Raw genomic sequence first — 24,410 nt, 5'->3', positions numbered from 1 at the left:
CCCAAATCCAAAATTCTCACAACAGGCCCGTGAATGGAACAGGGCAGTAGGGATTTGGATCCTACTGCTCATTGTTCCTGAGACCCCGAGCTCAGTCCTAAAAGCTCCAACGAGCCAGGCAGGAACACCATTACTAATACACAGCTTTAGTACATATACACAACATTATCTTTGAAGAAAACAATTTGCTTTCCTGAGGTTTCATATAATTATAGAATAAGACCAGACTTTTGCCTGATAATCTTGTACAGTAATATCTCTTTGATGAAAATATTTTGAATTATTTAAATGTAGTTGTAGTAGTAGTAGTAGTAGTAGTACCAGCACCAACCCTAAATCAGACTTTTCCCTGCAGCCACTGTGGCCGGACCTGCCTGTCCCGCATTGGTCTTGTCAGCCACCAGCGAGCCTGCAGCAGACGTGGACTATTGCACCCTTCTTAAATCTTCGTTCGCGAAGCCAAGCCGAGAGAGAGAGTAGTAGTAGTAATTCAGTCACACAGTCGACTCCGACTCTTTGTGACCCCATGGACCAAGTCATGCCAGGCCCTCTTGTCTTCCACCATTCTCCGAAGTCCTCTCAAATTCATGTCAGTTACATCAGTAATGCTGTCCAGCCATCTCATCTTTTGCTATCCTCTTCTTTTGCCTTCTATCTTTTCCAGCATCAGGGTCTTCTCCAGTGAGTGTTCCCTTCTCATCTGGTGGCCAAAATATTTGAGCTTCAGCAACTGACCTTTCAGGGAACAGTCATGGTTGATTTCCCTTATGACTGACTGATTTGATCTTCTTGCAGTTCAAGGGACTCTCAAGAGTCTTCTCCAGCATCACAACTCGAAAGCATCTATTCTTCTGCGCTCAACCTTCCTTATGGTCCAACTCTCCCAGCCATACATTACTACTGGAAATACCATTGCTTTGACTATACGGACTTTTGTTGGCAGGGTGATGTCTCTACTTTTTATTATACTGCCTAGGTTTGCCATAGCTGTCCTCCCATGGAGCAAACGTCTTTTAATTTCATGACTACAGTCACCATCTTGGATCCCAGAAATGTGAAATCTGTCACTACTTCCATGTCTTCCCCTTCTATTTGCCAAGGAGTGATGGGCCAAGATGCCATGATCTTAGTTTTTTTGATGTTGAGTTTCAAGCCTACTTTTGCACTCTCTTTCACCTTCAACAAGAGGTTCTTTAGGTCCTCTTCACTTTCTGCCATTAGAACAGGAGTGTATCACAAGTTGATAAAATAGTGAGTGTATCACAAGTTAATAAAATAATCACATTTCATAGACCAAGAACTGGTAAGCATATGGCCCATGGATATAAGAGAAGCCATGTTGGATCAGGCCAATAGCCCATCCAGTCCAACACTCTGTGTCACACAGTGGCAAACAATTTTATATATACACACACACTGTGGCTAATAGCCACTGATGGACCTGTGCTCCATATTTTTATCTAAACCCCTCTTGAAGGTGGCTATACTTGTGGCCGCCACCACCTCCTGTGGCAGTGAATTCCACATGTTAATCACCCTTTGGGTGAAGAAGTACTTCCTTTTATCTATTTTAACCTGTCTGCTCAGCAATTTCATTGAATGCCCACGAGTTCTTGTATTGTGAGAAAGGGAGAAAAGTACTTCTTTCTCTTCTTTCTCCATCCCATGCATTATCTTGTAAACCTCTATCATGTCACATCCTTTGTGTGGTTCTCATTATTGACTTAGATTCATTCACAATTACTCAATCAGACTTACTATTATTCAGAGGGCGTTTTGTAGAAAAACAGGTGGCGGAGCTCATCCAGGATTGTTATGCAGCTGCATCTACTATTCAATGGACAAGGTGGGAAGGAGGAGGTGAAACTCTCAGAAAGGTCAGGAGCTGCATTCCTGCGAGCTCCTGCTGAATCTGAGACCTGCTATTATTTATTAGTATTTATTAGTATTTGTTATTGTTCAGAAAAACATTAGGAAATAACCAATGCAGCAGAAGAATAGCACAACCTTTATTTGAGTCCAACTGCAGATATTGTCCCATTGTACTTAACCTGAAACATTTTTGGTAATCAATAATGGGGAAATTTAATTCTGAAAATAATACAAGTGATATTTCTAAGAAGGGCTCTAAATGAAAACATCAATGAACTTTTTGATTCTTGACATGGGGAATGATAAAGACATTAGATTAAAACTTCCCAGCTACTACATCAGGAGAAAAAACAATGTACTTTCTGTGGCAGAAACTCAGAACTAGTAATATTAGATAGCACTCAAAATGCCATTTTAAACATTTCTTTGAATTTAGTGAACTTTCTGTGGTGTAAAAGAACTTGCTCTAGTCGCTACAACAGTTTATTTCCTTTTAAATTTTTATTAGCTTTTAAAATGAAATATATACTCAGACTATATCTGAGTATATATTGTAACATAGTGCATACATTGAATAGAATATTACAAATTTTTGAATAATTACCGTGCAGCAGTTACTAACATGTAAAAATGGCCAGCTAAGCATATTTTAAAGAGTCTTGTGACTAATTAATTTAATGAAGCATAAATTTTCATACGGAAGAGCCTGCTTTTTCAGAAGCGTGAAGGTAGCGTGCACATGCATGTGCATTTGTATAGGACAATGGGAGTAGGATGCACTGGGTGTTGTTACTAGGACAGAAGGTAGGTTGCCAGGTCCAGCACAGGAAATATCTGGGGACTTTGGGGGTGGAGCCATGAGCAAGGTTGTGACAAGCACAACTGAACTCTGAAGGGAATTCTTGTCATCACATTTAAAGGGACTGCGCTCCTTTTAAATGCCTTCCTTCCATCGGATATATATATATAGTAAGAAAGATCACTTTCACATATGAAGGATTAGTAGGAAGAATACGATTATCAATTAAGTAATTTACTACAGGATGTCACATCTCTTGAAATGATTTCTGATATAGTACTAAGAAATAAGGAAACGACTGGAAATCTTCCATTGGAGATAATTGAGGATAGGGGCACCTTCTTTCATAGAATTGGGCCCCATGGTCCCATCTCTTTGAAACTTGGGGGGGTTTTGAGGAAAGATGCCAGATGCTATGCTGAAAATTTGGTGCCTCTGCCTAAAAAAAACAGCCCCTCTAGAGCCCCAGATACCCATAGATCAATTCTCCATTATTCTCTATCGAGACTGGTCTCCATAGGGACTAATGGAGTGGCCAGCAGATGTTCTCCTCCCCCCCCCCCCCGCTATCTGATAATCCTGAAGCAGGAGGAGGACCTCCAAATTAGAGGATCCCCTGCCCTCAACTGGGGATTGGCATCCCTAACAGAAGGCCTGATAACAGAGCATTGAGGGGGGGGGGTGCATTTTGTCTCCTGGCTTCACTCAAAATATATTTTCTTTTGGAAATAAAAAAAAAGATCTCCTGCTATCTGCTGCTTGAGAAAAGGAGGGGACAGCGGTGGTATGTATTGCTGCCTTGTTGCTTTTCTAAAATTTATCAATATTCTGCTTAATTTTTTTTTTAAAAAAATGATTGTTGTCTTTGACATATTATTGATGCGATCTGCTTTGAGTGCATTGGGAATAGAAATACTTTTTGTGAACAAATCTGAAGATCTTAATTTAGATTACAATGCCTGACACTAGAAACACAGAACTGAATCCAAACTCCATTTTCCACTAATGGCAGAAGGGATAATATTTGCGAATTGCCCCCTCCTGCTCCAGAGCCCCCACTTGCCTTTGCTATTCCAAAGAGCCCCTCTTATCCAGGAGCAGCATTTGGGGGCTGATTAGTGGACTGTAGTAGAAGAAAATTTAGTCTGGATCCAACTCATTTTCTTGAGGCTATTTACATTTGAATAAGATGTATCTTCAGGGAAGATCAAAAATCTCCACCTGATCATGCTGCTTTCTTCTGTTATCACTTTGCCTATTACACAGTGCCCAAGCATCTAAGATGCTTTCAGAAAGTACTTCCTTGGCATTTGTTTTGCATCATATATTTGATTCTGGTTGGACACGGAAGAAACATTTAGCTCTGTGTATTGTGGCAGAGGATAAGCCAATATTTATAGATGCTGAATGCCTTGTTTCTCAGCTTCTGATATGAGCATACAAGCATTTATCTGTTTCATTTCACATATTTGGATTACAGAAACTCCGCAAGCTAATTTTTATTATGTGTATTTTTGCTTCAGCTGCTGAAGGTTGATTACATTGATTTTGTTCAAGATAGCTGCTTAAGGGAAACTAGATGACTTAGGGGATTTGTAATAAGATGCAAAGAATTCTAGCTTCAGGCAATCTGTTCAAAAGTGGCTGCAACATGATAGCTCTTTAGAAACCTGAAATATGAGAAAAATTGTTCAGTTCTTACTAAACATGTATTAAGAAAGCAACCAACACAAATTTTCGTTAGCTGATATACTTCCATGCCTAGGGAAAGGCACCTTGTAGATCAGGGGTGTTGAACTAATTTGTTATGAAGGTTGGATCTGATATAAATGAGACCTTGTCAGGTCAGGCCGTGTGTGTCATAAAAAGTAATGCCAGGTAGTGGAGATATAAACTTTATAGAGGATATGAACAAACACAGTTAAAGATTTTTTATAAACTTAAAATAAAACATGCTTGAAACATTACCACTCTTGCAATATTTTGTTTATTTAACCATCTCTGATAACTGACACCTCTTGCTCTGAATTGCATCAAAATCTGAAGACAATATTTGTGCTGTAGCAATCTTGAGTAGGATTTTGATCAGGTGTGTGTCTGTAAGTTGCAAACTGACTTTTGATTTATTGCCATTCATTACAGAAATCTCATGTTCAATGCTTTGAGCCTAAGACCCAGGGGAAAACATGAAATGGCTGAGCACTGCAAGCTTTTGTACATAAGTTGTTAGTCAGCCAAAAGAGAAAACAGGTTTGTTCTGTAGTTCCTGTGCAATTGAGCAAGCCTGGCAAAGCATGCTGTGATGCAGAAGGAAGCAAGAGAGAGAGAAGGAAGCAAATGACAGTGAGTTGCTTACAGGTCTGATAGGAACCCTCCAAAGCCTGATCCCACCCTGGGCTGCATGTTTGACACCCCTGCTTTAGATTGTTGCAGCTATAGGATAGTGTGGTCAAGCAGTAGTTGGCCAACCTCTGGTAATTCTCATGGGAGAACTTATTAACTCCAGTGATAGTTAACATTTTTGCACAACTATCTAAACACAACAGTGGTTTAATATTATGTAAATTCAGTTCAGTTTATTTTCATATGTGATCAACTCAAAAAGTATTAATTAAAACAATCAGTGGCTTATACAATACTAAGACCAACAAAAAAGATATATATGTGCCATTATACCAACATTTTGAAAGTTTTGCACACATTTCACTATAGAAGGGCTCAGTTATTTGAAGACTCAACAATCCATTTTCATGTCTCCTCAGATCTCCTCAGGACTTAGCTACAGTGATCCATCCAACTAGGATGGAGGTCCTGTACATGAGTCGTGGGCAGCCAAGATCAGGCATCCAAATCCCCACCCTGAATGACGCATCTCTTGTGCCAGCTCAGAAGGTGAGGAATTTGGGTGTGATACTGGATGCCACCCTTTCTATGGAGGTCCAGGTCACAGCTGTTGCACGATCTGCCTTTCACCATCTTCAGCAGGCCAAACAACCAGCACCCTATCTGGCTCCTCAGGACTTAGCTACAGAGATCCATGCAACACTCACTTCCAGATTAGATTACTGTAACTCACTCTACACTGGCTTGCCCTTGAGACTGATCCAGAAACTCCAGCTGGTGCAGAATGCAGCGGCATGATTGCTGACTGGATTGCCTTTACGAGCTGGTAGTTGACCGATGCTGCGCAGTTTGCATTGGCTATCAATTGAGTACCGGATCCACTTCAGGGTTCTAGTATTGATGTTTAAAACCTTGCATGGTCTGGGACTGGCATACCTGTGGGACCGTCTCTCCCCATATGAGCCCAGAAGGCCATTATGATCGGCCAGTCACCATCTTCTGACCATCCTTGGCCCAAAGGATGTCCGCTTGCCTTGGCCAGTGCCAGGGCCTTTTTGGCCCTGACCCCACCTGGTGGAATCAACTCCCTAAGGAGATTTGGGCCCTTCTGGATTTGTTGCCATTCCAGAGGGCCTGCAAAATGGAGCTGTTCCACCAGGCCTATGGTTGAGGCAAGCGGGCGTCTTCATCTTATTACACCATCTAACTGGCCTCCCAGCACCTGATTGGGGGTGATATTACTGATAGTTTTGGGCAATCTAAGTTGCCTATGATAATTAGGCCTTATATGCTTACACCATCCAGGCCGTCCTAAATTAATTCTGATCTGTGGTTTTAATTGTTTTAATTGTTTAATTGTACTGATGTTTTATTGTTGGTTTTAATGGTTTTACTATGTTGGAATCTGCCCTGAGCCCTCACAGGAAAGGGCAGAATATAAATTTTTGGAAATAAATAAAAATAAATAAATAAATAAATATTGCACATGCCATTATACAAAATTTTGTTAAATTATGAGTAATTTCTTTAGAGGAGTCTGAAAGGAGAAGGAAAGCAAAGAATTACTCTGATATTCCTGGGGAATTTATTAAAATCAATATAACATATTGGGAATGTACATCATTATAGTCTCTCTATCTCTCGGCTTGACTTCGCGAACGAAGATTTAAGAAGGGTGCAGTAGTCCACGTCTGCTGCAGGCTCGCTGGTGGCTGACAAGACCAATGCGGGACAGGGAGATCCGGCCACAGTGGCTGCAGGGAAAAGTCTGATTTGGGGTTGGTGCTGTAGCAGTGCGATTCTTCCTCAATCTCCTTTTGTCCTCAAGACCAGCTATGCGTGCGTTCTCAAAGGAAGAGACAGCCTGGTGGATGTTGTGCCTCCATGCTTTGCGATCTGAGGCTAGGTCAGACCACTGGTGATGGTTGATGCGACAGGTGCCAAGGGATTTCTTCAAGGAGTCCTTGTACCTCTTCTTTAGTGCCCCTCTATTTCAATGGCCGGTGGAAAGTTCGCCATACAGAGCAATCTTGGGAAGGCGGTGGTTTTCCATCCTAGAAATATGCCCTGCCCAGCGCAGCTGCGTCTTCAACAGCAGTGCCTTGATGCTTGTAACCTCCGCCCGCTTGAGGACTTCAGTGTTGGTCACAAAGTCACTCCAGTGGATGTTGAGGATGGTGCGAAGGCAGCGCTGATGAAAGCGCTCAAGGAGTCGCAGGTGATGACGATATAAAACCCGCGATTCGGAGCCGTAGATGAGGGTTGTCATCACAACCACTTTGTAAACATTGATCTTTGTGCCTTTTTTCAGATGCTTGTTGCTCCACACTCTTTTGTGCAGTCGGCCAAATGCACGGTTTGCCTTTGCCAGCCTGTTGTCAATCTCCTTGTCGATCTTGGCATCTGAGGAGATGATGCACCCCAGGTAGCTGAACTGCTGGACTGTCGTCAGAACTGATTCACCCACAGTGATGCCGGGAGGGTGATAATCTTCCTGGGGTGCCGGCTGGTGGAGAACTTCTGTCTTCTTCAGACTAACTTCTAGGCCGAATAGCTTGGCAGCCTCTGCAAAGCAGGACGTCATATGCTGCAGAGCTGATACCGAGTGGGAGATGAGTGCAGCATCATCAGCAAACAGTAGCTCTCGGATAAATTTTTCCATTGTCTTGGAGTGAGCCTTTAGTCGCCTCAGGTTGAACAGGCTGCCATCGGTGCGATAGTGGATGTAGACACCATCGTCATCATCTAGATCTACTGCGGCTCTTTGAAGCATCATGCTAAAGAAGATCGTAAAGAGAGTTGGCGCGAGACGCAGCCTTGCTTTACACCTGTGCCTATTGGGAAGGGCTCCGAGAGGTCGTTGCAGTGTCTGACTTGGCCTTGCTGGTCTTCATGTAGCTGGATGATCATGCTGAGGAACCTTGGGGGACATCCTAAATGTTCCAAGATTTGCCACAGGCCTTTCCTGCTAACAGTATCGAAAGCTTTGGTAAGGTCGACAAAAGTCACATATACACCCTTGTTCTGTTCCCTGCATTTCTCTTGGAGCTGCCTGAGAACAAATACCATGTCGGTCGTGCTCCTGTTAGCGCTGAAGCCGCACTGGCTCTCTGGGAGGAGTTCTTCTGCAATGGTGGGCACCAGTCTGTTCAGGAGTATTCTGGCAAGGATTTTGCCTGCGATGGAGAGCAGGGTTATCCCCCGGTAGTTGGAGCAGTCTGACTTTTCCCCTTTGTTCTTGTGTAGAGTGATGATGATTGCATCGCGAAAGTCCTGTGGTAGTTTGCCTTGTTCCCAGCAGGTGACAAGTACTTTGTGAAGTGTGCTATGTAGTGCTATGGAGGGACGGTGGCTCAGTGGTAGAGCATCTGCTTGGGAAGCAGAAGGTCCCAGGTTCAATCCCCGGCATCTCCAAAAAAAGGGTCCAGGCAAATAGGTGTGAAAAACCTCAGCTTGAGACCCTGGAGAGCCGCTGCCAGTCTGAGAAGACAATACTGACTTTGATGGACCAAGGATCTGATTCGGTATAAGGCAGCTTCATATGTTCATATGTTGGACTAGCACACACATAATCAGATGCATTCCACTGTGCCCCCATGCTTCCAGATCTCTGGTGGGATTCCATCAACTCCCGCTGCCTTGCCACTTTTCAGTTGCTTGATGGCTTTAACAGTCTCTTCTAGGGTGGGGATCTCATCCAACTCTGTTTTCACTGGTTGAAGTGGGGTGAGGTGGATTGCTGAATCTTGAACTGCGCGGTTGGCACTGAAGAGAACCTGAAAATACTCCAACCACCGGTTCAGTATGGATGCCTTGTCTGTGAGGAGCACTTGGCCGTCTGCACTACGCAAGGGACTCTGAGCCTGATATGATGGGCCATATACTGCCTTCAGGGCTTCGTAGAACCCTCTTAAATCACCAGTGTCTGCACACAGCTGGGTTCTCTCTGCAAGCTTGGTCCACCACTCATTCTGAATGTCTCGAAGCTTGCGCTGGAGGTTGCTACATGCAGTGTCTAATTCTTGGATCTCTTGATTGTTCTCGTCAAACCAGTCCTTGTTCTTCCTTGTGGAGAACCCGAGGACTTCTTCAGAGGTCAACAGGATGGTAGTTTTTAGGTGTTCGCAGAGTGCTTCTGGAGAAGGGTCTGTGGGGCAACTGGGGTCCTCAATTCTTGACCGGAGTTTTGCCTGGAAGGCAGCTTGCCAACCTGAAGCTTCCTCCGAGGGATACCTCCTCTCCTGGGTGTGGGTTTAAAGTGAAGACGGAGATTGCAGCGTACAAGACAATGATCCGTATGACATTCCGCACTGGGCATTACTTCGGTGTGTAAGACATCTCGAAGGTCTCTCTGGCGCACCAGAATGTAGTCGATAAGGTGCCAATGCTTGGACTGTGGGTGCATCCAGGTTGTCTTCAGGCTGTTCTTTTGCTGAAAGATAGTGTTGGTGATGGTGAGCTGGTGCTCCATGCAGAATTCTAGCAGGAGGCACCCGTTATCATTGCAGTTGCCAATGCCATGTTTGCCAAGTACTCCTTTCCAGGCTTCCGAGTCTTTACCTACTCTGGCATTGAAGTCGCCAAGGATGATCACCTTGTCCTCTGTAGGGGTCTTCCGTACGAAGTTGCGTAGATCAGCATAGAACTTGTTCTTTTCTGCAGGATCTGCTTGAAGGGTTGGGGCATACACACTGAAGAGTGTTGCATGCTGCTTGTTTTGAAGTGGGAGGCGCATGGACATGATGAGATCTGAGTGACCTGTTGGCAGGTTTTCGAGTTTGGAGGCAATGGAGTTCCTGACCATGAAGCCAACGCCAGAAAGGCGGCTCTCAGCCTTTGACTTACCCGACCAGTAGAGGGTATAGCCAGCACCATGTTCTTGAAGACTACCTTCCTCAGGGAAACGGACCTCACTGAGAGCTGCTATGTCAATATTCAACCTGAGAAGTTCGTGGGCAACTAGAGCAGAGCGTCGTTCAGGGCGACCACTGTCTACTGTGTCAAGCATGGTTCTGATGTTCCAACATGCAAGCTTTAGTCTTTGCACACTTTGTGAGGCAGGTGCATGCCTTTTCTTTGTTGTTATTTTTTGACCACAAGTAAGGATGCCCGTTGACCATGGCTAGCCAACTGGGGTGGGGGAGACGAGCTTTGTTTAGGCCACCTTTTCTAGGCCCCTCTCTGTGCGGAGCAAGCAGTGCTGTCCCTAGATAAGGCTGCTTGGTCGTTCAGGGTGCTGCCGAAAAATGCTTTCATCTCCGGGTCAGCATCAGGCGACCAATACCCTGAACCGCCTACATGCAGGATCGGGACTGCGGCTTCCAGTGGCATCTTCCACCTGCCGTTTCGCCCCTTGCCCATCACTGCAGGACTTGGTGTGTTGTGGGTTGTGGATGTGGATATGCCCTTCAGGCCTGTGCAGAGGAATTCTTAAGTGAAGCACAGTGTGCGCGGTACTGGCTCCACCCTATCACCTTGGGGTCATCTGCCATGGCGCAGTAAGCCGGGACGCCAGCAGCGAGTCCTCCAGGTGGTAGGTGTTTACATTAACGAGCTCTATCTGCCCGGGTTTGATGTTAGAGTTTTCCTTCTCTTGGCTGGCGAGGTTGGTGAGCCCAGACTGTCCATCAGGTTATACCGCCGGACATTCAGTCGCACCATGATGTGGCAAACTCTGTGAGAAACGAGGGGGACCAGCGGGAAGGTGTTGCCATGGATGCAGTAATGCAGGAGAGGCCATTGCAGTGACCATCTGCCAGGCATAACCGGACAGTGACCACGCGGCGTTCACTACACCAGGAAAGGAGAGGCTATGTTTTGCGCATACACTTTCCCTGGGGGGGCAGGATACCCAAGAGGGAGCCCCCCCTCCCCCTCATCATTATAGTATGGACAGTGTAATAACACTTGATCAACTGTTTCCACGTTTACTGTTTGACAAGGATAAACCCTTTGAGAATAAGTAATACAAAATCTAGAAAAGCTGAGAAGCCCTTGAAATGTGCCAAACAGTGCTTAGAAATCTCTAAGACAGTGAGGTAGTCTGCTGACAGAAAATTCTCGCTATCGTGTATTGCAATAGGGTAATGCTGAAAACAGGTCCTATCAGATCTGTTGCTGAATTATTTTTTTGCCTTTCTGGAAGGCTACATGTAACGGGGTGGGGAGAGAAGCCATACTCTTTTAAGTTTCCTTCTTGAGGGGTGCAATTTTGCTTTAACCAACAGATTGTCATTTGAACCCACATGCATGCTTCCAATGCAAAATGCCAAGTAAATGACACAAAATAGTGAGCAAACATCCAAGTACTCTTCTTCATGCTAGCTGTTCAGACAAAAACAAAACAGATCCATCCACCCTCCCACCCATCCATCCATCGGCATGCCACATGACCACAGTTAACTATAGTTGAAAGGAAAATTGGGGTTCCAAAACTAGCTAGTTTTAGGCAGCTGTGATTCTGAACTATAGCAGGAGGGGTTGACAGTAATAATATAGAAAATTCAAATATCAGTACAAAAAGTCTCATATATGCACAATTGACATATGAGTGGCCTTAGCAGGGCTTGTTTTTAACAGACTCACACTGCAACACTAAGCGGAGTTATGATTTCAATGAACAGCACATACAATTGCAAAATCTGGTGACTGATTTCAGGACAATATAAAGATGCATACTCAGATTACAATATTCTACTATAACATCCTTCAAATTCTATGTTTCCTTTAGGCAGAATTAGTTATTGATCAAGAAAAGCAACAACAAATACAATTCATAAAGCTAAGTTAGAGTCCAGTGGCATCTTTAAGACCAACAAAGTTTTATTCAAGGTATGATCTTTTGTGTGCATGCACACTTCCTCAGATACCTAAAATGAAGTACATATCTGAGGGAGTGTGTGTGCACACCAAAACTCATACCTTGAATAAAATTTCGTTGGTCTTAAAAGTGCCCTGGATTCTAAGTTTGTTCTACTTTGTTCTACAGACCAACACAGCTGCCCACCTGGATATAGTTTCATAAAGATGCTTATTTTGCATGGCCATCTTAGGAACATATGAGAGTAAACAGAAACCCCAAGCCAAACAGGGCAACTATCCAGGGCTGGATTAACAAATAGGCTGAGTAGGCACTGGCCTATCAGCCCCCATGCTTCTAAGGGCCCCGGACCGGTTTGCCTCTCTCTGCCTCTCCCCCACAGTTTTGTCAAAGGGGCTAAAGGAGATATTAGGAGATAATTTGTGAGAGGGGCCCCGAAATTTTGACTGCCTAGGGGTCACCACAGAGTTTAACCTGGCACTGCAATTATTTTAGCAGTATCAGATCTATGAGGATTTTAATAGCACTGCAAAGCTGATGGATTCGTGCACTAATTTAGTATAAGTAGAATAACACAAATTCCACTATTTGCATCCCTCTGAGGAGCCTCCTTCTCTTCTTTTTCACTTGTTGAGTATAATACCCACTTTATTCAGCAGTCTTCTCCATCAGGTCCACTCCATGTCTCCCATGAAACAGAGCTAGACTAGTGTAATGGTTAGAATGTGAGACTATGACCTGGAAACTGTGGAAATTTGCCAGGTGACTCTGAGCTGGTCACAATCTCTCAACTGACTCTACTTCACAAGGTTATTTCTGTAAGGAGAAAATGGGATTAAAAATCAGCATAATACCATGGATGGGGTGGCTACTCAGCAGGCGTCTGATATATGTTTACAGAGACTCACCTTCCCTTCACATATTATGATGCCATGCAAGATAGCTGTTTTCTATACCACTTTGTTGTTCAGTTGCACAGTCGAGTGTGACTCTTTGCAACCCCGTTGACAAAGTCATGCCAGGCTCTCTTGTCTTCCACCATCCTCCGAAGTTTGCTCAAATTTGTTTTAATTACATTAGTAACACCGTCCAGCCACCTCATCTTTTGCTGTCCCCTTCTTCTTTTGCCTTCTGTCTTTCCCAGCATCAGGATCTTCTCTGGTGAGTGCTCCCTTCTCATTTGGTGGCCAAAGTATTCGAGCTTCAGCTTCAGCACCTGACCTTCCAGGGAATAGTCTTGGTTGATTTCTGTTAGGGCTGACTAATTTGATCTTCTTGCAGTCCAAGGAACTCTCAAGATTATTCTCCAGCACAACAGCTTGAAAGCATCTATTCTTCTGCGTTCGGCCTTCCTTATGGTCCAACTCTCACAGCCATACATTACTGTGGGGAATACCATAGCTTTGACTATACAGACTTTTGTTGGCAGGATGATGTCTCTACTTTTTATTATACTGCCCAAGTTCGCCATAGCTGTCCTCCTAAGTTACAAACATCTTTTTAATTTCATGGCTACAGTCACCATCTGCAGTGATCTTGGATCCCAGAAATGTGAAATCTGTCATGACTTCCATGTCTTCTCTTTCTATTTGCCAAGGTGTGATGGGGCTGGATGCTATGATCTTAGGTTTTTTTGATGTTGAGTTTCAAGCCTACTTTTGTGCTCTCCTCTTTCACCCTCAACAAGAGGTTATTTAGGTCTCTCTCACTTTCTGCCATTAGAGTGATGTCATCTGCATATCTCAGGTTGTTGATGTTTTTCCCAGCAATCTTAATTTTGGGTTGTGCTTCATCCAGGCCAGCATACTTTGCATATAAATTAAATGAGCAGGATGACAGTATACATCCTTGTCTAACTCCTTTTCCTATTCTAAACCAGTCAGTTGTTCCGTATCCCATTCTGATAGTTGCTTCTTGACCCTTATACAAGTTTCTCAGGAGACATGTGAGGTGGTCTGGTACTCCCATCTCTTTAAGGACTTGCTACAGTTTGTTGTGATCCACACAATCAAAGGCTTTAGCGTAGTCAATGAAACAGAAATAGATGTTTTTCTGCTACTTCCATGCTTTCTCCATAATCCAGCAAATATTGGCAATTTGATCTCTAGTTCCTCTACCTCTCCAAAACCCAGCTTGAACTTCTGGTAGTTCCTGATCTACATACTGCTGAAGTCTAGCTTGTAGGATCTTTAACATGACCTTGCTGCCATGTGAAATGAGTGCAATGGTGTGATAGTTTGAACATTCCTTGGCATTACCCTACTACTGATTCAAATTTGCATTTATCCACTATTTTCAGCCTTGACTATGCAACTAAATAGATTATGCAAACTGTAATGTACTGGGCTCGGACACGATTAGCAGTCAACATCCTTTATTAGCGAGTACATCACAAAGACAGGGCCGGGTCCCTGATTATATACATTCACCCGGAACAACCCACTTTGTGCTACAGATCTTCATAGGCAGATTGCCTCTGTCCCTTACTGTCAGGTGACCCGCTGTTTCCTGCTGGTCACCTCAGTGCACATAGCCACGCTGTGTTGTAAATTCAAGGACCGAAATGCAAGACACAGCACAAACTTAACAGTACATCCAAGGTGCCTGGTGTAAATAGATCTTGCAATTACCTCCTTTTTAAAAAAGTTTACTTTACTCCATAAATTATACCTAAAATGACTTATAGCTATAGATTTTATAAATATAATATAAATGCAAATTCTATCCAGTATTCATTACCAGTCTAAGCAATATTTCTGGCATGAAAACATAATTCTCTGTTTTCCTACTGGAACTAGCTGCCTCCTTATGTTTTTCTTTTAAAGGCTTTTTCAAAGACAAGGGTGTAGACCAAAACCCACACAAGGGAAGCAGTCAGCCAGCAAACAAAGTAACCACCTGCTTCTTCCTTTCTCAGAGGAAGCAAGAAGAGCTTCTTAAAAGGCATTAGAGAGAATTCTAGAATCCCAGAAGCCCATTTTTCTTTTGTTTGGTGTCTTTTAATGACTGAACACCAGCCACCAGAAAGGTAGCTCTTGAAGCTTGTCTATAGCCTGTAAAACCTGCAAATCTGATTAAATAAAAGTAATGACTTGTCTGCTCCCAAGCACCACTTGAAGTTGTAGGAATCATCATTTTACTTTTCCTTCATCCTTCTTCGAGTTTGTACTTTGCCTTATATATTTGTTTTAAAATTCTCACTGTAACGCAGCCTTCAAAAATATTTTTTTACTTGAGAATGGATAGTAAAACTGTCAACTGGATTCATAGCATAATAATAACATAAAGAAATGCAAAAATAAATATAATTATGGTTGCCAACTCTTTACAGGTTTTTAATTTATTGGTAATTACTTAACTGTTTAAAATACTCAATAAAACATCTGCATTGGGGGCTTAATCAAGAAGATAAGACATTCTGTTAAGCAAACAGCATACAGTAATTATATTTCAAAAATTATCACAAGTATATAGAGCATCTTCTGGCAAGTGAATCTTCTACTATCCAACAGACTCTGTTATAATCCACATCTATCTTCCTTATGACATAACTTCTTTTCATTTCAATGATACATGCATAAGAGAAGTTATCACTGCATGGCATATAGAAACAATATCAGTAACTGTTAATAGAGAATTTGCAATACTGTCCTTATCAGTGAGAAGGATAAAAGAATAACTGAAGGCCAAACAAGTGAGGCCTAGCAAGCAAGAAGACAGAAATATGGCAGGGCATCTTGTACTGATTAGGGAGGAATGTGTGTTGTTGACTAATCCAGGAAGTACAAACTGAAACCAACTGGTATGAGATAAGCAGACAGAGAAGCCTAAAATATTGATGAGGCAAGGCCATTATGAATGTATTTAATTAGTTGCAAACTATGTATCAGGTCTTTTCCAGCCTGAGAGCTGGGGAGTCCTCTGTTGTAATAGAATAAACAACTGATTCTTTCTGACCAGTTTTGTCTGAGCCTTTATCCTTGGCAGGAGTTGGTAGAGCTCCTACAGTATACCTATGGGACAGATCCAATAATTGGACAGAACAAAAAAGAACAAATATTTCCACTTTATTAAAAATACGATTAAACAGAGAGGCCCACAAGTTTTCTATCTCTCTCTTCTCTCCTCCATATTCCTGTTGGCATCTGTTGTTTTTCATCCCTCTGTATGTCCCCCATTCCAGCTTGCTTTCCCTGTACTGTCCTGTTATTCTATCTCATCTCCTGCCCATTGTATTTCCCTGTACTCTCCTTCTTCCCAGTAAGGTACTTCCTTCTTCCCTTTGGCATGGAGGGTGACTGACTGATGGGTGAAATTAGGCAAGCCAGCTTCAGTTCACCCTCCACACACTAGCTTTTTTGGGGGGGGGCAGGGGTTAATATCTGCATTTCTATTAACTTATTGGTGGTGTACTCCAAAATTAATTTCATGAATTAGGTTTTTTTACAAACTTAGATATTCAGCAGGGATTGCAGAACATTATATTAAATTAGTTAAGACTCATTGTGTGAATTTGCCTATCCACAAAGGACTAACCCTAACTTATTAAACAAATAGGTACAGGGTAATTCAGAGTGAATGGAAGTTATGGTTATGTGACTCAGCATCTTGAAAATATTTTGAGAAGCAAAGTCAGTATTTAACTAGAAGTACTATTCTGCTTTAAAGCATGCACTTGGGAGAGATGCAACCTGAAAAGCACAACACAGAAGTAGAAGTAGAAACACAACTATTAAATAAAATATGCTAAAATAAAAAATGAAATGGCATAATTCAAAGAGAAAAAACCCTTTGAAATTAAAAGCAACATTTATTTTATTTAATAGCTGTGTTTCTACTATTAATACTATTTGATACTTTGATTGCTATGTTTCTCTTTTGTCATTATTTTCCAGCATTTTTGCTTTATATTTTGAACTTTTGTTTCAAACAATTTTATTAGTAACATATGCTAATAAATTTCAATTTCTTACTTCTTAATAATTACTTTTTTATTCCATATATTACTTTCTACCCACCCCTTCTCCCGTTACTTGACCCCTGCTGGTGTTATATACTTAAAATCTTAATATTAAAGGTACCCTTAATTAATAAGAACCAAAATTAATATCCTCCTCCCTCTTGTACTTAGTCATTATCAAAAATTGTCCAATGTCCTTTTATTTTCCACTCTTTTTCTATGTATCTTCTGAACTTTTTCCACTCCATCTTAAATACTTCTAAATCATAGTCTCTTAAGGTTCTTGTTAACTTGTCCATTTCACTCCATGTCATAACTTTTACAATCCAATCCCATTTCTCTGGTATTTTTTCTTGCTTCCACAACTGTGCATACAATGTCCTAGTAGCTGAGAGCAAGTACCAGATTAAAGTTCTATCTTCTTTTGGAAATTTTTCCATTTGTAATCCCAACAGAAAAGTCTCTGCAACTTTGTTAAATTCGTATCCCAAGATCTTAGAAATCTCTTGGTGAATCATCTGCCAATACTTTTTCGCTCTTTCACAAGTCCACCACATATGGTAGAAAGAACCTTCATGTTTTTTTTACTTTTTCAACATCTATCTGGCATCTTATAGTTCATCTTTGCCAACTTTTTAGGAGTCATATACCATCTGTACATCATCTTAAAACAATTTTCTTTAATACTCTGACATGTTGAGAGTTTCATAGAGTTCTTCCACAAATATTCGTATGTGTCCATCTGTATTTCTTTATTTACATTGATTGCCCACTTAATCATTTGAGATTTCACTACTTCATCTTCCGTAGACCATTTTAAAAGTAATTTATAGATTTTCGAAATTAATTTTTCATTATCAACAAGCAGAAATTTTTCCATTTCTGTTTGTTCTCGTCTTATTCTTTCAGTTTTAACATCGCTTTCCACCAAACTTTTTATTTGTTGCATTTGAAACCAATCATATTTATTATTCAACTCTTCAGCAGTTTTCAATTCTATTTTACCGTTTTGTATTTTTAGTAATTGATTATATGACATCCCTTTATCCTCTCCTGTCTCAGCTGTTATTACTTCTGCTGGCACTATCCATAGTGGTTTTCTCTCATTGCCATATTTCTTGTACTTCATCCAACTATTTAGTAGATTATTTCTTATATAATGGTGAGGAAAAAAACCCATCCAACTTTTTCTTTCCATAGTACATATAAGCGTGCCAGCCGAATTTATTTCCATGACCTTCAAACGTTATAAGTTTTTTATTCAACAGTATCACCCAATCTTTTATCCACACTAGACAAACTGCTTCATGATATAATCTTAAATCTGGTAGTTGAAATCCTCCTCTTTCTTTAGCATCTGTTAAAACTTTCATTTTAATCCTTGGTTTTTTCCCGGCCCATACGAATTTTGAAATCTTTCTTTGCCATTTACTAAATTGCTTACTGTCTTTCACAATTGGAATAGTTTGAAACAAATACGTTATTCTTGGCAAAATGTTCATCTTAATTGCAGCTCTTCTACCAAGCAATAACAAATTAAGCTTGTTCCATTTTATCATATCTTCATCCATTTTACGCCATAACTTTTCATAAACAGATCAATATTCTTGTTTTTAAACAGATTAATATTCTTCATTATTATTTTCACGCCCAAATATTTTACTTTAGGGGTAACTTCACATCCCGTAAATCTCTGCAATTCCTTTTGTTTACTTATTTGCATATTTTTACACAAAATTTTTGACTTTTCTTTATTAACATAAAGTCCCGCCAATTCTCCAAAATCTTGTATTTTGGCTAACAACAAAGGTGTTACTTGCATAGGATTTTCATTTATAAACATTATATCATCTGCAAATGCTCTATATTTATAGGAAAATCCTTTAACTCTCGTTCCTTCAATTTCTTCATCATCTTGTATTTGCAGCAATAAGATTTCAAGAGTCATTATAAACAACAATGGTGAAAGCGGACAACTTTGCCTTATACCTTTGCTGATTGTCATTTCTTCTGTAAGATCTGCATTTATATATAACCTTGCACGTTGTTCAGTATAAATTGCTTTTATCGTTCTTTTCCCAATTCAAATTATCAAAAGCTTTCTCTGAGTCCGCAAAGAATAATGCAACTTCCTTCTCTGGATGTCTTTCATAATATTCTACAATATTTACAACAGTTCTAATATTGTCTCTTATTTACCTTTTAGGGAGAAAAACCACTTGGTCTTCCTTTATAAAGTTTATTAGATATTGTCTAAGCCGTTCTGTAAGATTCTTGTGTATATCTTAAAATCATTGTTTAATAATTAGATTGGTCTATAGTTCTTTACATTATTGACATCTCTATCTTCCTTTGGAATCAACAAAATTACTGCTTCCTTCTATGTATTTGGTATTATCACATTTATTAATTTTTAAAAGTTTTGGTATTAATTCTTCTTTAAATGTTTTAAAAATTTTTGCTGTAAATCCATCTGGTCCAGGTGCCTTTCCAATTTTCATTGCATTAATCGCTACTTCAATTTCTATTTTTTTCAATTGGATCATTCAAAACTTTTTCCATATAATCAGTTAAGGGTGCTATTTTAATCTTCTGCAAATATGCTTTTTAATCTTCTATTTTAATCTTCTGCAAATACGCTTCCATCTTTTCCTTCTTTACTTTAACACCTTTAAATAGTTTAGCAAAATATTTTAAAAATTCTCTTTTTAGACGCACTTGTGTTTCCATCAATCTGCAGTTGTGGATTGTAACCCTTTCTTGAAGTTTTAACAAAGTAGAGGCTTGTGTATCCACTTTCTCTTCAACTTGTTTGACTCTGTTTCCCAGTTCATCTTTAAAGCCCTCAATATCTTTCCTAAGATCACCAATATCTGAAAGAGAGGAAACAGATTTAATGGACTACATGGTGAAAATCATTGCTGAATACTTAGAAGAGGATCCTGAAAAATTTAGAAGTATGCTGGACAGTGTCTATAGAGTCAACTCATCATATGCAAAAAACAAAGGCCTACCCAGAGATATCGTTGTGAAACTAAGGTCCAAGGACATAGCAGGAAAAATCATAAATAAAGGCTTTCAAAAAGCTTGGATAATAGAAGGGACCAGAGTTAAAATAATGAAAGAACTACCAAGACAAGTGATTAATGACAGGAAGAAATATAAGAGACTAACAGAGAAATTGCGGGCAGAGGGTACAAGATATAGATGGATACTACCTGAAGGTCTTGGCTTTGAACAGCATGGAAGAAGGATTACAATAAAAAATGAACAAGAGATGTATAGCTTTTTTGAGGAGAATAAAGACCCTGCACCATAATGGAGTACAAATTACTATCTTGGAACATAAATGGACTAAATTCACCACAAAAAAGAAAAGCAACATTTCATTGGATTAAAAAACAAAAATGTAATATAATTTGTCTACAGGAAGTTCATATACAACAAAAAGACTGTAAATATTTGAAGAACAGAAATTTGGAATTGGAATTCTTTTCATTGGCAGAACAAAAGAAAAGAGGGGTAGTCTTTTATATTAAAGAACAATTAGAGCCAAAACTGATACTCAAAGATAAAGAAGGAAGATATATTGCAGTAGAAGTGACAATGGAGGCAAAAAAACCCTTGCTACTTGGATTGTACGTGCCTAATGGAGCAAAAGACAAGTTCTTTAAAAACATCAACCGACAGTTGGGTGAAATGTCATACGACCAGATTTTGATGATGGGAGATTTTAATGGGACAATACAAAATAATATTGATAGATCAAGCCAAAAGAAAAAAGACAAAGAAGGAAAATTACCAAATTCTTTTTTTGAGTTAGTTAAACAAGAAAATTTGGAAGATATTTGGAGAAAATTTAATCCTGAAGTAAGAGACTATACCTTCTTCTCAGCAAGACATAATTCTTTTTCTAGAATAGATATGTTATGGGGTTCCAAAAACTTGGGCCTCATGACTAAAAAAGTAGAGATTCTACCAAAGGTTTTTGCAGATCACAACCCAATTTGTTGGACTACAAAATTGCAAAGAAAAACAAGAAGATGGAGAATTAATGAGGACTTACTACAAGATAAAGACATTGTGGCATTTTTAGAGAAGGAATCAGCAGCGTTTTTCCAAATAAATGAAACTGAGGATGTAGAATTTCAAACAGTTTGGGACACTTACAAAGCAGTAATGAGAGGAATACTAATTACATTGAATAATAAAGATAAGAAGGCCAAAGAAGAACGGTTGCTAGCTTTACAAAATGAAATAAATAAAAAAGAGGGGGAATTGAAAAAAAGACCAGGAAAAAAGAAGCTAATAAAAGAAATTACAATATTACAATCTCAAGTAAGACATTTGCTGAACAAAGAATTAGAATGGAATTTAAAAAGTTTACAACAGAAATCGTTTGAGGGTGTGAATAAACCTGGGAAGTACCTAGCCTGGCAGTTGAAAAAAAAGAAAGAAAATAAAATCATCAATAAAATTATGGTGAATGGAAAAGAAATAGTAGATCAAGATGGAATCAAAAGAGAATTTTTTAAATATTATGCAAAATTATTCAAAGGCGTGACAAATAGAAAAGGAAAAATGGAAGAGTATTTACAAAATATCCAAATAGCGCCCCTGACTGAGTACATGAAAAAGATTTTAAATGATCCAATTGAAAAGATCGAAATTGAAGCAGCAATAAAAGCAATGAAAGAAGGTAAGGCTCCTGGGCCAGATGGATTCACATCTAAATTTTATAAAACCCTCAAAGATGAGATAACACCCAAACTGCGAAACTGATCAATATAATAAGAGAAAAAGGGATAATTCCAAATACATGGAAAGAAGCTGTAATTTCGTTGATCCCTAAAGAAGATAAAGATGTCACAAATGTAAAGAATTATAGACCAATTTCATTATTAAATAACAACTACAAGATCTACACAAGAATTCTGGCAGAACGATTGAAGCAATATCTGATAAACTTTATTTAAAAAGATCAAGCTGGATTTCTTCCTAAAAGGCAAATAAGAGACAATGTAAGAGCTGTCATCAATGTTGTGGAATATTATGAAAAGCATCCAGAAAAAGAAGCGGCTTTATTTTTTGTAGATGCGGAAAAAGCCTTTGACAATTTGAACTTTATGTTTGCAGTAATGGAAAAAATTAATTTAGGGGAACATTTTATACGAATGACGAAAGCAATATATACAGAACAGCAAGCAAAATTGTGCGTAAATGCAGATCTTACAAGAGAATTGATGGTAAGCAAAGGCACAAGACAAGGATGTCCGTTATCACCATTGTTGTTTATAATGACTCTTGAAATTTTATTGCAACAAGTGCAAAACGACAAAGAAATAGAAGGATTAAAAATTAAAGGATTCTCTTATAAATATAAAGCTTTTGCAAATGACATTGTGTTTATTATAGAGAATCCAATTCAAGTAACACCGTTGCTCTTAACCAAGATAAAAGAATATGGAGAGATTGCAGGATTATATATAAATGCAGAGAAGTCGATGTTTTTATGTAAAAATATGCAACCAAATAGGCAGAATGAATTGCAGGCACTGATGGGGTGTAAAGTTACTTCTAAAGTAAAATATCTTGGCGTAGAAATAACTATGAAGAACATAGATTTATTCAAAAATAATGATGAAAAGCTTTGGTGCAAGATGGACAAAGATTTGATAAAATGGAACAGACTTAATTTGTCTTTATTGGGCAGGATTGCTGCAGTTAAGATGAATATTTTGCCAAGAATAATGTATCTGTTTCAAACTATCCCGATTGTGAAAGATAGCAAACAATTCAATAAGTGGCAAAGGAAGATCTCTGACTTTGTATGGGCTGGGAAGAAACCAAGAATTAAGATGAAAATTTTAACAGATGCAAAAGAAAGAGGAGGCTTTCAGCTCCTGGACTTAAGATTGTATCATGATGCCGTTTGTTTGACGTGGATTAAGGATTGGATAATGCTGTTGGATAAAAAACCTTTAAGGTTGGAAGCTCATGGGAATAAATTCGGCTGGCACGCATATTTGTATTATGGGAAACACAAGATGGATGGGTTTTTTTCTCATCACTATATCAGAAACACTTTATTAAATACTTGGATAAAATATAAGAAATATGGTGATGAGAGGAAGCCGCTTTGGATAGTGCCAGCAGAAGTAATAAAAATAACAGCTGAATCTGAGGAAGAAGGAGTGATGTCATACAATCAATTGTTAAAGATTCAAGGTGGGAAAGTTGAATTAAAGTCAGCAGAAGAGCTAAATAATAAATATGACTGGTTCCAAATGCAACAAATAAAAAGTCTGATGGAAAATGATATGAAATCTGATGGAATTATATGTGAGCAAACAGAATTGGAAATGGTTTTGCTTGGAGACAATGAAAAATTAATATCAAAAGTATATAAATTATTATTGAAATGGTCTACAGAAGAGGAAGTAGTAAAATCTCAAATGGTTAAATGGGCAATCAATATAAACAGAGAAATCCAAATGGATACTTGGGAGTACCTTTGGAAGAACTCGATGAAGATATCAACATGTCAGAATATCAAGGAGAACTGTTTTAAATTGATGTATAGGTGGTATATGACTCCGAAGAAACTGGCAAAGATGAGTAAAAAGATGTCAGACAGATGTTGGAAATGTAAGCACCATGAAGGTTCTTTTTTTCATATGTGGTGGACCTGTGAAAAAGCAAAAAACTTTTGGCGGATGATACAACAAGAAATTTCTAAAATTTTGGGTTATGACTTCAATAAAGTGGCAGAGACTTTTCTGCTAGGATTACAAATAGAAAAATTTCCAAAAGAAGATAGGACTTTAATTTGGTATCTGCTCTCAGCTGCTAGGACATTGTATGCGCAGCTGTGGAAACAAGAAAAAATACCAGAGAAATGGGACTGGATTGTGAAAGTTTTATCGTGGAGCGAGATGGATAAATTAACAAGAACTTTGAGAGACTATGATCTGGAAGTGTTTAAAAAGGAGTGGAAGAAATTTAAAAAATATATAGAGTTAGAATGGAACGTAAAAAGACATTGGACAATCTTTTAATATGAATGAGAAGAAAAAGACAGTGGGTTTTGATGGGTTTGGGATACCTTTATATTTGGATTTAAATATATAACTTCAGGGTAAGTCTAATAACGGAGGGAGGGGGGAGTGAAAATATCATTTGGGTTAGGGATAGAAAAGATATAACTAAACATCGTAACTGTAGGTTATTAATGAATTGTTAAAATACAACGTTGGAGGGAGGGGGGATTGAAATGTCATACGGACTAATATTGAGATAATTAAGAAATAACTAAGTTGTATAACCATATGATATCAATAAATTGTTAAAACACAAAAATTCTCTTTTTATTCCTTCTTGATCTACCATCTCTCTTCCATCAGCCACAATTTTATTAATAATTTTACTTTCTCTCTTTTTCTTCATTTGCCAGGCCAAATATTTTCAGGGTTTATTCGCTCCCTCGAAATATTTCTGTTTTAATTTCTTGAAATTCCATTCCAATTCTTTATTTAACAGATGTCTCATTTGTACTTGCAATATTGTAATCTCCCTTGTAATTTTCTTTTTCCCTGGCCTTTTCCTTAATTCACCTT

This window comes from Heteronotia binoei, chromosome 3 (assembly GCF_032191835.1).
Source record: "Heteronotia binoei isolate CCM8104 ecotype False Entrance Well chromosome 3, APGP_CSIRO_Hbin_v1, whole genome shotgun sequence".
NCBI lineage: Eukaryota > Metazoa > Chordata > Lepidosauria > Squamata > Gekkonidae > Heteronotia > Heteronotia binoei.
The sequence above is the reverse complement of the archived record's forward strand: the minus strand, read 5'-3'. Positions refer to the sequence as shown.